This window comes from Leptonychotes weddellii, chromosome 7 (genome assembly GCF_054177405.1).
Source record: "Leptonychotes weddellii isolate Sample4059 chromosome 7, ASM5417740v2, whole genome shotgun sequence".
Lineage (NCBI taxonomy): Eukaryota > Metazoa > Chordata > Mammalia > Carnivora > Phocidae > Leptonychotes > Leptonychotes weddellii.
In genome coordinates, this window is record NC_138375.1 from 132,723,088 (window position 1) to 132,738,482 (window position 15,395).

The window sequence follows — 15,395 nt, forward strand, 5'->3', positions numbered from 1 at the left end:
AGCAGGGGGAATGGGAGAGGGAGAAGCAGGCTTCCCGCGGAGGAGGGAGCCTGATGCGGGGCTCGATCCCAGGACCCTGGGATCATGACCTGAGCCGAAGGCAGACGCTTAACAACTGAGCCACTCAGGCGCCCCAAGGACCACAGATCTTTAAGATACAAAAGCTGAGTCCCATGGATGCACAACATGATTCAACAGTACATAGTACAGTTTCAATTCTGCAAGATGAAAAGAGTTCTAGAGATGGATGGAGGTGATGAGTGCACAAGAATGTGAATATACTTTATACCACAGAACTGTACACTTAATAACACTGAAGACAGTAAGTCAACAACAAAAATTAATTTTTTTTTTAAAGATTTTATTTATTTATTTGAGAGAGAGAGAATGAGAGACAGAGAGCACGAGAGGGAAGAGGGTCAGAGGGAGAAGCAGATCCCCTGATGAGCAGGGAGCCCGATGCGGGACTCGACCCCGGGACTCCAGGATCATGACCTGAGCCGAAGGCAGTTGCTTAACCAACTGAGCCACCCAGGCGCCCCAAAAATTAATTTTTTAAAAAAGACAGTAAATCTTATGTGTTTTTAATTCAACAACAACAACAACAAAAATTAAGAAAAAACATCTGAGCTTAATACTTCTGGTCTCTTGTTTACAACGGAGACCTTTATTTCTTAGGCAAAGTGCAAAAAGAAAAAGAAAAAAACCTGAAGGAGCTCCTTCATAAACTTCGAATGGCCCCAATTCATAACCAACGCTGCCATTTTGACCAACTGAGTTTCTAGAAAAATGCAGATCAATTTATTCTAATACTCAATTTAATGCCAAATTCCTTATGAACTTTATAATCCTTTATAGTGAGTAACCTGACACAAAGAACTAGATTTTCATGCATTATTTAGTGGTATTTCTTTATTTGTGCATCTTAGGACTGTGTTCACAAAGTGAAAGAAGGGAGAGACTGGATTCCTAAATGCTTAGCATTTAGTACGGAAAATAAAAGTGCTAAGTAAAATCATTCATTACCTTTCCTAGGACTCATATTAGTTTTTAGAAAAAACTCTTAATGTCAACATTCTGCTTCAGTTTCTTATATACTTAAAAAATACAAGTAATCTCTCATTTATTCACTGGAAAGACCTCTGTTTTCTGCAATGGCATATAGCAGTATTGCTGTTTGATTTACAACTTACTCTCTGAAACTAAACAGGCTGATTCAATCCTTTTATCTACATCAATCTTATACAACTCCCATGTTCCTCTCATAGAAACAATGCTATAGGGGCACCTGGGTGGGTGGCTCAGTTGGTTAAGCATCTGACTTTGGTTCAGGTCATGAACCCAGGGTCCTGGGATGGAGGCCAGCTTCAGGCTCTGCACTCAGCATGCAATCTGCCTATCCCTCTCCCTCTGCCGCTCCACCCCCCTGGTGCGCAGGCTTTTTTCTTTTTAAAGATTATATTTATTTTGAGAGAGTGCGTGCAAGCGTGGGGAGAGGTAGAGGGAGAGAGAGAATCTCAAGCAGACTCCACGCTGAGCATGGAGCCCCACACGGGGTTTCATCTCAAGACCCTGAGATCATGACCTGAGCTAAAATCAAGAGTCAGAGGCTTAACTGACTTGAGCCACCCAGGTGCCCCTAAATAAATAAAACATTTAAAAAAGAAAAGAAAAGAGGGCGCCTGGGTGGCTCAGTTGGTTAAGTGACTGCCTTCGGCTCAGGTCATGATCCCGGAGTCCGGGGATCGAGTCCCGCATCGGGCTCCCTGCTCGGCAGGGAGTCTGCTTCTCCCTCTAACCCTACCCCCTCTTGCGCTCTCTCTCTCACTCTCTCTCTAATAAATAAATTTAAAAAATCTTTAAAAAAAAATTTAAAAAAGAAAAGAAACAATGCTATAAATGGTGATTAGCTTCCCCGGTATACGCTACAAAACCAAATTAGCCCCAAACACAGCTAAAACAGTACACTGTTTTAAAGTGTAAAAGTTTAAAAGCTGACTTTTTCACAGTAAATAAAATATGTTAAGACCAGTAGTAATTAAAAGCACAAAGCAATGGATTACTTAGAACAGAGTACTTGTGCTGGAATACCACTGTCCAAGGAAAAAAACTAATCAGGGAGATGGTCTGGTGGGCTAACTCCTTAGCTTTAAAAAGGTAGGACTGATTTTTTTTTTCCTCAATAAGTTTTAATGTGTTGATATATTGCTGCTATGGACTGAATTGTATTCCCCTGCCCAAATTTGCATGATGAAGCCCTAACTCCCAATGGGACTATATCTAGACACATGACCTTCAAGAGAGTACTTAAGGTTAAGAGGTCACAGGGTGGGTAGGGCCCTAATCCAGCGAAACTGCTGTCCACATAAGTCACTAGGAGTCTTCATGCACAGAGGCGAGTCCACGTGAGGACACAGCCAGATGGCAGCTCTCTGCAAGCAGGAGAAACATCCTCACCAGAAGCCAATCCTAACAACACCTTGATCTTGGACTTCCAGCCTCCAGAATTGAGAGAAAATAATTTCCTATTGTTTAATACCCTGTATTCTATACAGCAGCCTGGGCAGACTGCAATAGCTCTCCTTTGGTTTTTAAGTACAATGTAGAGCCGTGTTTCCCAAACTTAAACAGCTATCAGCATCACGCGGGGGGCTTGCTGAAACAGACTACTGGGGCTCAGTCTGAGTTTCTGATTCAGTCCAGGCCTGGATTTTTACCTTTCTAACAAGTCCCAGGAACCACACTTTGAGAACCATCGCTTAGGGTTTATGAATAATCCATCTGGGCTCTGTTTTCCAGTTTATAAAGCACTTTCATGTACACTGTTCACGTAAACCTCCTGTGAGGTATTACTCTCATTTTATTTTACACGTTAGGAATCAAGACTTAATGAAATCAAAATAAACTACTTATTATCACAACTAATAAGTGAGACTCAAAGAATGCAAATCCTGTATTTCTATTACACTTGACAGAATGCTACTGTGTAGTTGCATACTGAGAAGGTATAACGGAACAGAAGACAGGAAGACCAGGCAGGAGAGGCCTTTAGGAAAGAGTGATCTGGAATGGCGGGGGGGGGCGTAGTTCCAGATAGGGTTAGGGAGGGCAGAGCCACTGCAGGACAGCGAGCCCAGGCTGTGGGCCAAGGAACAGGGGGAAAGAAGGCATCTGTGTTGGGGAGGCAGAGTGGTCCCCCTGCAAAGAAAACCGTTTTCAGAGAGCAGAAGGCTGGCTACCTGTCCTGTCAGGAACAACACAGAAAGTCTCTAGCAAGCTTCAGAAAATGCACTCCTCGCCCACTGCCATTTCCTCTACACTCTGAGGTGCAGAACCTGGTTCTTTAGGGAAGAGAAGTGTGCAGGCATTCATCTGTTCCTTTCACATTATTCAGAAGGCTGTGGAACCTGTGAGGAGTCAGTCTCGCCAAACCATGCCTCTCAGAGCTCTTACACTTAATGAGCCTTACCCTCTGCCAGTTTTGTATCTGCTGCGTTAACACCAGGAATTTGCCAATACACCCCCCCAAAATGCTACAGCCAATAGGTCTATTCTAGCTCCAAGAACCACCAGTAAGTCAGCTTAAATGTTCCAAGTTTTGTTAGAGATTTGTCCATACTTACAAAGAATTCAATAAGACGTTTTAAGGTGACCTTAATTCTCTGCTTTGTTAATGAAAATCCAACATTACCAAGACACAGAATCCCCCCCATCTTCTTTCAGTCCCCCTACACCAAATGGAATCCAAAAGGTAGCACTGACTGGGTGGGTATTTATACAGGATGTTGCACTACTATGCTTTCTAAAAGAAAACGTAGGAAAAAATTTAGGTGATCTTGTGAGTTTTTACGTAAAACATTGAAAGTAAGATATATGGAAAGAAAAAATCAACTCTGTGAGACTTAAGAGAATTAAAAGACAAATCAGACAAGAAGAAAATACCTGGAAAACACACATCTGATAACAGACTGGTTTCCAAAATGTACAAAGAACTCACACTCACCAATAAGAAAACACACCATCCAGTTACAAAATGGACAAAAAATTCTGAACAGATACCTCACCAAAGATACTCAGATGGAAAATAAGCATATGAAAAGATGCTCAATATCATTTGCCATTAGCTAACTGCAAATTAAAACCATAAGATACCAGCATGCGCATATTAGAATGGCCAAGATCCAAACACTGGCAAGGGTGTGAAGCCAACAGGAGCTCTCATTCATTGCTGGTGAAAATGCAAAATAGCATACCCCCTCTGGAAGACAGTGTGGCAATTTCTTACAAAACTAAACGGAGTCTTACCATCTATTCAGCAATCATGTTCCTAGGTACTTGCCCAACTGATCTGAAAGCTTGCAGATGCACAGAACCCTGCACACCAGTATTTCTAGCAGCTTTACCTATAACCACCGCAAACTTGGAAGGATCAAAAATATCCTTCAATAGCTCTATGAATAAACAAACTGCACTGCAATATTATTCAGCAACTCAAAGAAATGAGTTCTCAAGCCATACAAAGACTTGGATGAATTTTAAGTGCATATTGCTAAGTGAAGGAAGCCAGCCCAAGAGGGCGACGTGTTGTATAATTCCAGTTATAGGGCATTCTGAAAAAAGCAAAACTACAGATACAGTAAAAAGATCAGTGGTTACCAGAGGTTCGGGGGAAGTGGTCAGGATGAACACATCAGCACAGGGTGATAATTCAGGCAGTGAGACTACTCTATAAGATGCTATGATTATGGATCCATAACTCTATGCATTTGTCAAAACCCATGAAACTTCACAGCATAGAGAATGAATCTCAATGGATGAAAATTTTAGAAAATCCTTTAGGAGGTCAGGTGGCCCAAGGACAGCACACAGGATGTGACAATCGTTCTGTGTTACAGATATATTAACCACCTCATTGGAAGGGATGGAGGGAAGATGCTGACCTACGTAACTTCAGTAACAAGTGGAGTCTGTAAACCAGACGGTGCGAAAGCACTTTTCCAGCTGGTAAGTTACCCCCACAGGGACAGGTTAACAAAGCTGATGCTGCTGTATGCGTACGCTGGAAATGAACGAGTATATGGGCGGTGGATGGCGGGAGCCACGTTCTCACCACTGGGTGTGGGAACTGATGGGTAAGCAAAGGAAAGAGGCTGGAAGAGCCCCTACGGTAACGGGAGAGAGCTGGAGACATCAATGTAAACTCATGTTGTGGCTAATTTACAGAGGGTTACATACAGTAGTATTTATAGATAGGCGCATATATGCCCGTTAGTATGCACACATTTCCTTCCTGTGTCACCTTGAGGGCCTAAAAGAAACTACATCTCTGTAGCAATAAATATACCTAGTACCGAGATCTTGATTTTTAATACCACCTCCAATTAAAGGGAACAGGGCCCTTTGGAAAAACGGCCAACTCTAGGATTGGGGCAGGAAATACACAAGGTGAGCCTGGAACATCTGACACTGCCAGTAAAGTGTTCAAAAAAGAAAACAAAAATAAAACACCCATAATGATGGGGGGGAGAGCGGATATGTCAAAGGAACACAAGAAAGAGTGCCCAGTGGCCAAAGCAGAACAGTTATGAGCAACAAAATAAGTGGTACTAGATAATACTAGATAATACCCTGAAGTAGAAAATAAATATCCATGGATCTATACTGACACAAATATATGGGTAAAGAAATAAATGGGGAAGGAGACAAATTTCCCATGCAGAAATATTCCAACTAATCTATGCAGTTACTCCTCCTTCAAGGAAGGAGAGCCTAACTCCCCACTCCTTAATGTGTGCGCGGCTGCACCAGGTGATGTCCTCCCAAAGAGCACACAGTATGGGAAGGGGGGGGGGAACTTTACACTGGAGAAACCTGGCAAAAACTATCTCACCCAGGTGACCAAGGTCAACATCAACAGTGAGAGGTCATGTTGATAGTATGTACCCTGGACACAATGTGATGAAAAAAGGACTTTAACCTCTGTGGTCTTCCTCCCAAAAATCCATTATCCCCAGTCTAATCATGAGAAAAACACAAATCAAAATCCCAATAGAAGGACATTCTACAAAACATCCTAACCAGTAGTCCTCAAAAATGTCACGGTCATCAAAACTAAGGAAAATCTAAAGAACGGTCACAGCCAAGGAGAGCCTAAAGAAATATGACTAAATGTAATGTATCCTGGAACAGAAAAAGGACAACGGGTAAAAACAAAGAAAATCTGAATTAAAGAAAACTTTAGTTAATATTTATGTATCAATATGGGTTCATTAATTGTAACAAACGTTCTGCACTAATTTAAGTTGTTAATAGTAGGGGAAACTGGGATTCCTCTGTGCTATCTTCATAATTTTTCTGTAAATCTAAAACTATTCTAAAAATTAATTTAAAAAAAAAAGATGTTCCACGATTATGCTTCAAATGTTTGATCTCCCACCCCTTCAAAAATATCCTGGGGCTGAAATATACCATAGATATCTAGTCTAGCTCTCCTTTTTGACAAGACTAAGGTCCAGAGACCGACTTGCCAACAAGCAGTTATTGGCAGAATCAGGATCAGAAGCCAAGGTTCCTGCATCCCAGTGCAGTGCACCCTACTTGGTAATTCTACAAATGCTTTTGTCTGAAAGACACAACGTGATTTTCCACATATTTTAGCATCTAGGAGGATTTCAGGTTTTTTTCCTCCCTTTTAAAGTCTTCATTTGTCTTTACGCTGACAGAATCCTAAGCAGAGAGCATACTTCTGTCACTTGGCTTTCCTGGTTCTAAGATTATCAATAGGAAATATATAACAAGGAGTTCAACAACAAAGCAAGAATGCTTTTAGAAAACAAACAGCACACACACACACACCCCCCCCAACTTCCCCTGAGCCACAGGGCAAGTGGTTCCTAGATTTGGAAGGTTCAGGAGTAAAAGTGAATAAAGAAATTACCTTTTTAAAATTTTCCCAAAGATTTCATTTAGTTATTTGACAGAGAGAGAGAGAGCGGAAGAGGGAACACAAGCAGGGGGAGTGGAAGAGGGAGAAGCAGGCTTCCTGCCAAGCAGAGAGCCCGATGTGGGACTCGATCCCAGGACCCTGGGGATCATGACCTGAGCCGAAGGCAGACGCTTAGCGACTGAGCCACCCAGGCGCCCTTAACCGAGAAACATTTTCCTGTAATAAAGAAACACTGACCACATTTGCTAAAATTCTCTTCTGTTTCACAGTTCATGCTAAGAGGTATCAGCTCCTCAAGGGCAAGGTTTCCCGCATTCCTGCATGCCATTACAGCAGTCCGGTCCCCCACCCCCGACTTTAAGCCATTATATTCTTAGACCACTTCATTTTCTGGTTCTTTCATGGGCCATCTTCTCTCCTTGTCTCTAGTAATTTTTATCACTGCAAGACTCTTACCTTAAATTCTACAGCAAAGTCCCTCTGAGCCAGGATGCAAATGCTGGGTGAATGCATGACCTGTAACTAGCTCAGTGCTACAAGAAAAAGTTTCACAGTGGGCTGCTTAAATTCCTATCTTAGTCAAATTATAATCACTACAGGTATGGACCTCCAGGACAGCCCACAAATAAAAAACAAAAGCACAAACAAGAAAATCTTTTAACATCTATGAATCTACTGAAGTGGACAACTTGTCTCAAAAATGCCCTTAAGTTATATACAAATGTGAGTTTTGTGTGGCTCTGTCTTAAGATATCCTTTAATGTAAGCAAAGACTAAGTCAATAAAAACCCCAAAATACTATGGGGGCCAACACCATATGGTCCAAGTTCTGATTTCTGTTAATCTAGACCTAAAAACAAAACCTATGGAGCGCCTGGATGGCTCAGTTGGTTACGCATCTGACTCCTGATAGGCATCTTTTATTTTTTTTTAATATTTTATTTATTTATTTGACAGAGATAGACACAGTGAGAGAGGGAACACAAGCAGGGGGAGTAGGAGAGGGAGAAGCAGGCTTCCTACGGAGCAGGGAGCCCGATGTGGGGCTCGATCCCAGGACCCTGGGATCATGACCTGAGCCGAAGGCAGACGCTTAACGACTGAGCCACCCAGGCGCCCCGATAGGCATCTGACTCTAGATTTCGGCTGGGGTCCTGATCCCAGGGTAGGGAGATCGAGCCCCAAATCAGGCTCCCCATTCAGCAGGCGTCTGCTTAACATTCTCTCCCTCTCCTTCTGCCCCTCTCCATGCTTGCAAGCGCACGTGCTCTCTTTCAAATAAATCTATAAAAAATAAAAATAAAACCTACAATATCTAGGCTCTAGAGAAATCAACAGACTGCATATCCTTCAAATCCTCATCAATCAATCAACTGGACTTCTGATAAAAGCTGGGTGGCAGAGTTCAAGAGTGTTTTCTGGCAATCACAGGCTTAGATTGGGAATTATGTATTACAAACGGGTTAAAGGAGAAAACCATCTAATGCCCATCAGAAAACCTGGCTAGAGTGAAACACTAAACCAATGTTTGTTGATGGCATCCAATTCCACGACTGCCAAGTAGGTATCAAATATAAAAAAAAAAAAGTCGGTCTCTGACCTTCAGGAACTCAATCTATAAAATGGTGTCCATAAAGTCTGGAAACATAAGAGGCAAAGGGATTAAAAAAAAATCTGGAAACATAAAAATATTTTATAGATTACAAGTGACCTTGATGACATTATGTATACTCGCCTATGTTTTCAGAGTTTATGAATATACTGTAGTATTCTACAAATCAATTTTGAGGGGTTTTGGTCAGTATCAAAATAAACTCGTAATATTATAACCTATCTTCTTTATCTAACTTGCAAAAAATGCACAGGTTTGTTAGTACCACTTAAGACTCATGCTAGTATTCTTTCTACAAAAATAATGCCAAAAAAGTAACAATTTCAAAAATGAATTCTCAACATGACAAAATTGCACAGAATACTGTATACATACACACACACATGCATGCAAATCCTGGTAAATTATGAATAAGGTCTGTAGATTGTACCAAAGTCAATTTTCTGGATTTGAGATTGTACTACAGTTATGTAGATGATACCACTGGGGGGACGCCTGGGTGGCTCAATCAGTTTGGTGTCTGACTCTGGATCTTGGCTCAGGTCTTGATCTCAGGGTCGTGAGTTCGAGCCCAGCACTGGGTTCCACAATGGGCATGGAGCCTACTTAAAAAAAAAAAAAAAAATGATGACGCTACCACTGGGGGAAGCTGGGTGATGGGTACCAGGGACTGCTCTGTACTATTTTTGCAACTTCTTACAGGTCTATGATTAGTTCAAAATTAAATGCTTTTTTAAAATGATGTATACTGGATCAACAAAGATGATACTTTAGACTTGAGCAAAGTTGTCCAGACACTTTAAACTGACCTACTTTTGTAAAGCATGAAATTATATAGGAAGACTCAGAAACGTGAGCTGGATGAGAAATCTGAACTTGAAGAGGTCGTCTTTCTCTTTTCCTTCCAGTTTATAAGGGTTTTGTTTTTGGTAATCGAATGTAATTATCTATCTATATCCAGGCCAGAGGATCTCCACCCTCTGGATTCGCATGGACAAACATACACAAAGCCAAGAAAGCAGGAATGAAACACATGTACATTTAACCTATATTATTATATATATGATTTCTGGCTTGCTTCCCAATTTCCCAAGGACAGAGCAAAAAGCCCAACTCTCAAAATCTCAGGGACAGGAGGCTTCAAGAGCACCTAATCTACTCACTTTTAATACTGCAGTCCATGTTTTTTAACTTTTAAAAGAGTGAATTCATTTTGCCTTCTAGCGATGGGAATTTCCTATCTTAAAACTGCCGATTCAGAAAAGTAATTCCTGATAACCCAAGGCAGTACAGTGCATGTGGTTGGTGTAACCTGTCATGTCAGAGAAACCTGGGCTCCAGACTCCCCTGCTCCTCTATCTGGTCCTGCTCAGCTTACTGAGCTCCCAGGAGTCTTCTTTCCCTATTTTACAGATGTGGGTAACAGTACTACTGGCAGGAAGGCCTGCTGTGAAGAGAGAAAAAAATAATACAAAGTCTATCAGAGTCCAGGACTTTATAGGTAGGTATATGCAAATAGTTTGTTCTTGGATGCACAATTAATACAACCAGAGTGAATACACCTTCAGTTCTCATAGTAGACCCATAGGTCTAATACATCTGCCTCCTCCTCCAACGTTTTCCAGCAAAGCTGAATAATTTTGCATAGCCAGAAAAACTTGCTTTCCTCTAATCACACTATTATGACTTCTTAACTCTTCCTTGCAATGGTGTCTCTACAATTTTAGCATTTGTGTACAGAAATGTCCATGTTTATCTGTGATTTTTTTTCCTGCTTAGTCACTGATTTCTGTTCATGAATTCTCCAAAATTCAATTTATTTCTGGTTAATTGTAATTCTGTTCTCAGCACATTCTGAAAAAAGACAATCCCAATTATTTTACTACATACATTTAATAATGTACATGAGACTTCACCTGAACACGTAATATCTTATTTAACAGAAACAGACAAATCTGCATTGAATTTCAGCAAATCCGGACAACCACTTAGATCAACTTTAGGAATAGGCACACTAAAAAAATAGTAAATTTGCACCCTGTAAGGTATTAAACTTTATTCTCAATAAGGGTCTATTTAGGAAAAAGAAGATCCTTAAAACAAATGGAGGCTTATATTATTGTTTTTAAGTTTATTAACTTTAAATTTTTATATTTTATCAAGTCTATTTTTTTTTTTTTTTCTTAAGAAATATTGGTCTGGGGGACGCCTGGGTGGCTCAGTCGGTTAAGCGTCTGCCTTCGGCTCAGGTCATGATCCCAGGGTCCTGGGATCGAGTCCCACATCGGGCTCCTTGCTGAGCAAGAAGCCTGCTTCTCCCTCTGCCTGCCTCTGTCTCTCGCTCTCTGATAAATAAATAAAATCTTTAAAAAAAAAAGAAATATTGGTCTGGGGCACCTGGCTGCTCAGTCAGTAGAGCATGCAACTCTTGATCACAGGGTCATGAGTTCAAGCTCCATGCTGGGCGCAGTGCTTACGTTAAAAAAAACATGTATTTTGGTCTATGGTTTTCTTTTCTTGTGAAGTCTTTGTCTGGTCTTGGTGTTTGAGGAATACTGACCTTACTAAATGGGTTGAGAAGTACTCTCTCTCTTCTATTTTTCAGAAGAGTTTGTGGAAGGATTGGTATTAATTCTTCCCTAGGTTTCTGAATGAATTCACCAATGAAGCCATTTGGTTCTCAGCTTTTATTTGTGGGACTTCGTTTCTTAAAAGAAGTTAGGAAATTTCAACTCTAAGTCCTGTAATCCATCTGAAATTAGAAAGAGGAACAGAAGAAATCCCCAGGAAGGGATTATTTGTCTCTTCATCAGGTTGAGGAAGTTCTTTCTATTCCCAGTTTGTTGAGTATTTTTATCATGAAAGGGAGCTGCATTTTGTCAAATGCTTTTTTCTGTGTCTACTGAGATGTGGTTTTTGTCCTTTATTAATGTAGTGTGTTACATTCATTATTGTATGTTCAACCAACCTTGCATTCCTGGGATAAATCCCAGTTCGCATGGTGTATAGTCCTTTTTATATGGTGCTGGATTCCATTTGCTAGCATTTTGAGGGTTTTTGCACCTATTTTCATCAAAGAGAGAGGTCTACAGTTTTCTTGTGAAGTCTCTGGTTTTGGTATCAGGGTAATATTGGCCTCATAGAATGAGTGGGAAGTGTGCTCTCTTCTATTTTTGGAAGAGTTTGTGAATGACTGATGTTAATTCTTGTTTTAAGTATTTGGTAGATTTAACCAGTAAAGCCATTTGGTTCCTGGCTTTTCTTTGTGGGACTTGTCTCTTAAAGGAAGTTAAGATATTTCAAATAATTCCTTTAATCCATGAGAAATTAGAAAGAGGAAAAGAAGAAATAACCTAGCTAATGGGTTTTTTTTTAAAGGCAGCATATAATAGGAAATGAGGCAGTCTTTCTTTCATGCAGGTTATCCACTCATCTATTAATATACCCTTTTCAAAATGTTGGTCTTATGAAGTTTAAGTATCTTGGGTTGTCTAACTTAATCCTCACAAGAACCCCAGGAGGTTTGATCACCCTCAGCTGACACAGGAGAAAACTAAAGCTAAGAGAAATTACAGAAACTGTCCGAGGTCACAGTTAGACATACAGCGGTATATATGAGAAGGAGCTCAGAAGTCACAATCCCTCCTGGACTATCCAGTAACTTGGCCCACTGAGTGAACTACTAACTTCAGGGCCCTCAGTTTCTTCAGCTCTTAGATGAGAACAACAACACTATATACTTCTTAGGGTCACTGTATAAACAAAATGCACGTGCCTGGCTTACAGGACATACAAGCAACGCTAGCAGTGATTCCTACTATTACTAGTTATTGCCCAGTGATACCATGTAAGTCTTAATGGTTCTAATACTCGAAGTTTTAAGGCAAGTAAGAAATTTTAAGCCTTAGATTGGAAAGGAACCAGTTAAAAGGGATTTGATTCCAGTCAGAGATGAACCATTTTACTACTCTTTATACCTTCTCACTGTATTACACATGCATCTAGTCAAAAAGTAAAAGCATTTAAGAAGGGGGAACTACATAAAACATGATCTTTATTGGGAATGCTCATCCATTCAAAAATATATCTGTACTACCTTGTTTACAGTTTTGAATTTTGTTTTTCGTTGACTGGAACATAATTGGTTTTTCCATAGCACTTTCTTTTTTCCTATAACCTAAGTAGGTTTAACATGTGAATACTCAGAGTACATTGCTGAAGATCCTCTAAATTCTTAAAAAAAAAAAAATCTCCAAATAGGTTTCACAGCTCACAGTTAAGCTTAATTTAAAAGCACATCTGCTGCAGTCAGGGGCGCCTGGGTGGCTCGGTCGTTAAGCATCTGCCTTTGGCTCAGGTCATGGTCCCAGGGTCCTGGGATCGAGCCCCATGTCAGGCTCCCTGCTCAGTGGAGAGTCTGCTTCTCCCTCTGTCCCCTCATTCCCCGCTCATGCTCTCTCTCGCTATCTCTCTCTCTCAAATAAGTTAAATCTTTAAAAAGAAAAAAATAAAATTACATTTGCTGCAGTTAAAAAAGCGCCCAACTAGCAGCTCTTTTCCGATGCAGTTCTACAGCGAGCTATATAGGTTACAACTATGTTTGGGCCCTTTTATTTTCCCCAGGAGTTGTTACGGACTGCCAGTTCTGTCTGCACAGTGCAGCACACTATTCAAACTAGTTCCCTGTTCCCCATCTTATTTGTCCCTCCCAGTGGCCCCCGAAAGTTGAGGCAGCCAGGAGACTTCCCATTTCCATTTTAAAGATGGGGAAACCAAGGTGGTTCATAAGCTGGTTAATTACCATGCTGGGCCTGGAATTCAAGACTCTGCGTTCTGCTTACCAACGGTCATTTTGTCCCTGAAGCTATCTCGCAGGGCAAAGTGAACTCTCATGAAAGGATGCAAGAGCATGATTGCCAAAACGGCAGCAACAGCTTCTGCCTAAACGTTTACCTCTCATGGTTCTTGGGAGATAATGTGTTAGTTGAACTGTCTGTCCGGTTAATATAGTTAGGTGGAGCGGGATGCTAACACCCATTTTCAGATAGGTCAGAAAGTCTGTCGTTGTAGGACTCGTTCACTCCAATACATAGTTCATTCACTCTAGCCTCCTCATGATCCAGTTACCAGGTTTGCTGGCTTTGCACTCTGGACGGTGCAAAGAACTCCTACACAGTGCTTTACCTCTGTTCCGAGTCTGCTCTAAGTATAATTACAGCAAGTGTACAACATGGCAGTGGTTCTATTCATGACCCTCGAACAATGCGGGAAAAGCTAAAGCTACAGCATGATTTCAAAACTCAACACAATTCTTCTCTTAAAAACAAAAGAAGTCTACTCGTTAAAAAATTAAACAGAATGTTCCATTTCTTAAATTAGAGGTAAAGAGACTTAACTGTGGCTCACCTTTGTCCTCACAAGCTCTTAATATTCAGCTCAGTTTAACTTCCCTCAACCAGCATTCACGTGTGCCAAGCCCAGCAGTTGACCCACTAGATCCATTTCTCCCTCTCATTACTGTAAATGTAGTTTCAGCCAGAAACCAATATTGCACTGTATGTTAACTAAAATTTGAATTAAAAATAAGTAAGTAAATGTGACTTCAGATACTGGTAAACAGGAGCTGGTTCAAAGCGCAGGATGTGAGTGTAGTGGACCAAGAGCATTTGGATTATAGTAACTTAATGAGATCAATATTTACACAACAGTTACGATATGTCAGACTTCCCTATCTTATTGTACACCCAATTTAATTCTAACAACAACTCCATCAGGTATTATTATGTCCATTATTTGGGGAGAACTAGGACACAGAGGGTAAGTAAATTGCCTAAGTTCACACAACAACAAATGGGCCATAAAGGGCTTGAACCAGGGCGGTAACCTTATCCCCTACACCAAAACTGCCCTGCCCTCAACTATAATCCCAAACGTGATCGTAAAATTAATGGCATGACCTTGGGCCTGTCATTTCATAGCTCTGGGTCTCAGTTTCCTCCACCATAAAACGCCATGCCCTTAGTGGGCTTTTGGGTGCTATCCTGCTTTTAAAAATGTCCACTGAATTCCCGACTGCATTACTCCCCACCCCCGAATAGGTGTAAATGTTAAGGCTGAAGTTCCTCAACCCAGGCGTGTTCTGGCACATTCTCTACCCTCTTCGGGGTGCTAGGCTTCGGTCTTCGCTTTGCGGTTTTATTTTCCAGTTCTGAACCTGTAATGCTGCTAATCCCAGACACTCGCTCCCGGTCTGGTACCATCTTCTCCCGCTGCTAAGAGTACGGACTAGGCCCTGCCCCACTGCAGACCTTCCCGGTTCACTCCGACCCACCTCGCGGCTTCCCGGGCAGCCAGTAAAAGGCCTCCGAAAGCCCTAGAAGCAAAGCCATAGGAAGAACTTAGCTACCCAGAGGTCAAGGGAGCCTCCAGGGCACCTGCCACGCCTCCCGACCCCGGCGGCGCGGCCTGGGCCTGGCTCCCCACACCAAGCTGCCCGCTTCGGGCCTCGTCCCTCGCGGCCGGCGCGTCTGCTGGGGCCTGGGCCCTCAAACCCAGCCCGACCCCCTCGGCCCCGGCCACGCCCGGCCCTGGGGCCGCCGCGCCGCGCACCCAGGCCCCCCGAGGTCCTCACAGGCCCGAGGACACGCGCGGGCCTCCTGCCTCACCTCGAGTTTTACGGGGTCCGCCGGCGGTGCCCGCGCCTCCACCCGCCCGCACACCCGGCCCCGCGCTGCAGTGGAGACAGCGGCAGAGGCGGCCCGACCGTCACGTGCCGCAGAACCAAGAGGCCTCGGCTACCGCTGCTGCCGCGCGAGCGAGCCCCACCGCGCGGAGCCC

At 42.2% G+C, this 15,395-nt stretch overlaps 1 protein-coding gene across 2 annotated transcripts in view; it reads right to left on the minus strand.

The window, feature by feature from the left end:
• Positions 1-15,395, minus strand: part of CANX (calnexin) — a 34,295-nt gene extending 18,900 nt beyond the window's left edge. For both annotated transcript variants that reach the window (XM_006739900.3, XM_031035154.2), the window contains exon 1: positions 15,224-15,395. The gene's annotated coding sequence lies outside the window, so the exon portion shown is untranslated. The remainder of the gene's footprint in view (positions 1-15,223) is intronic.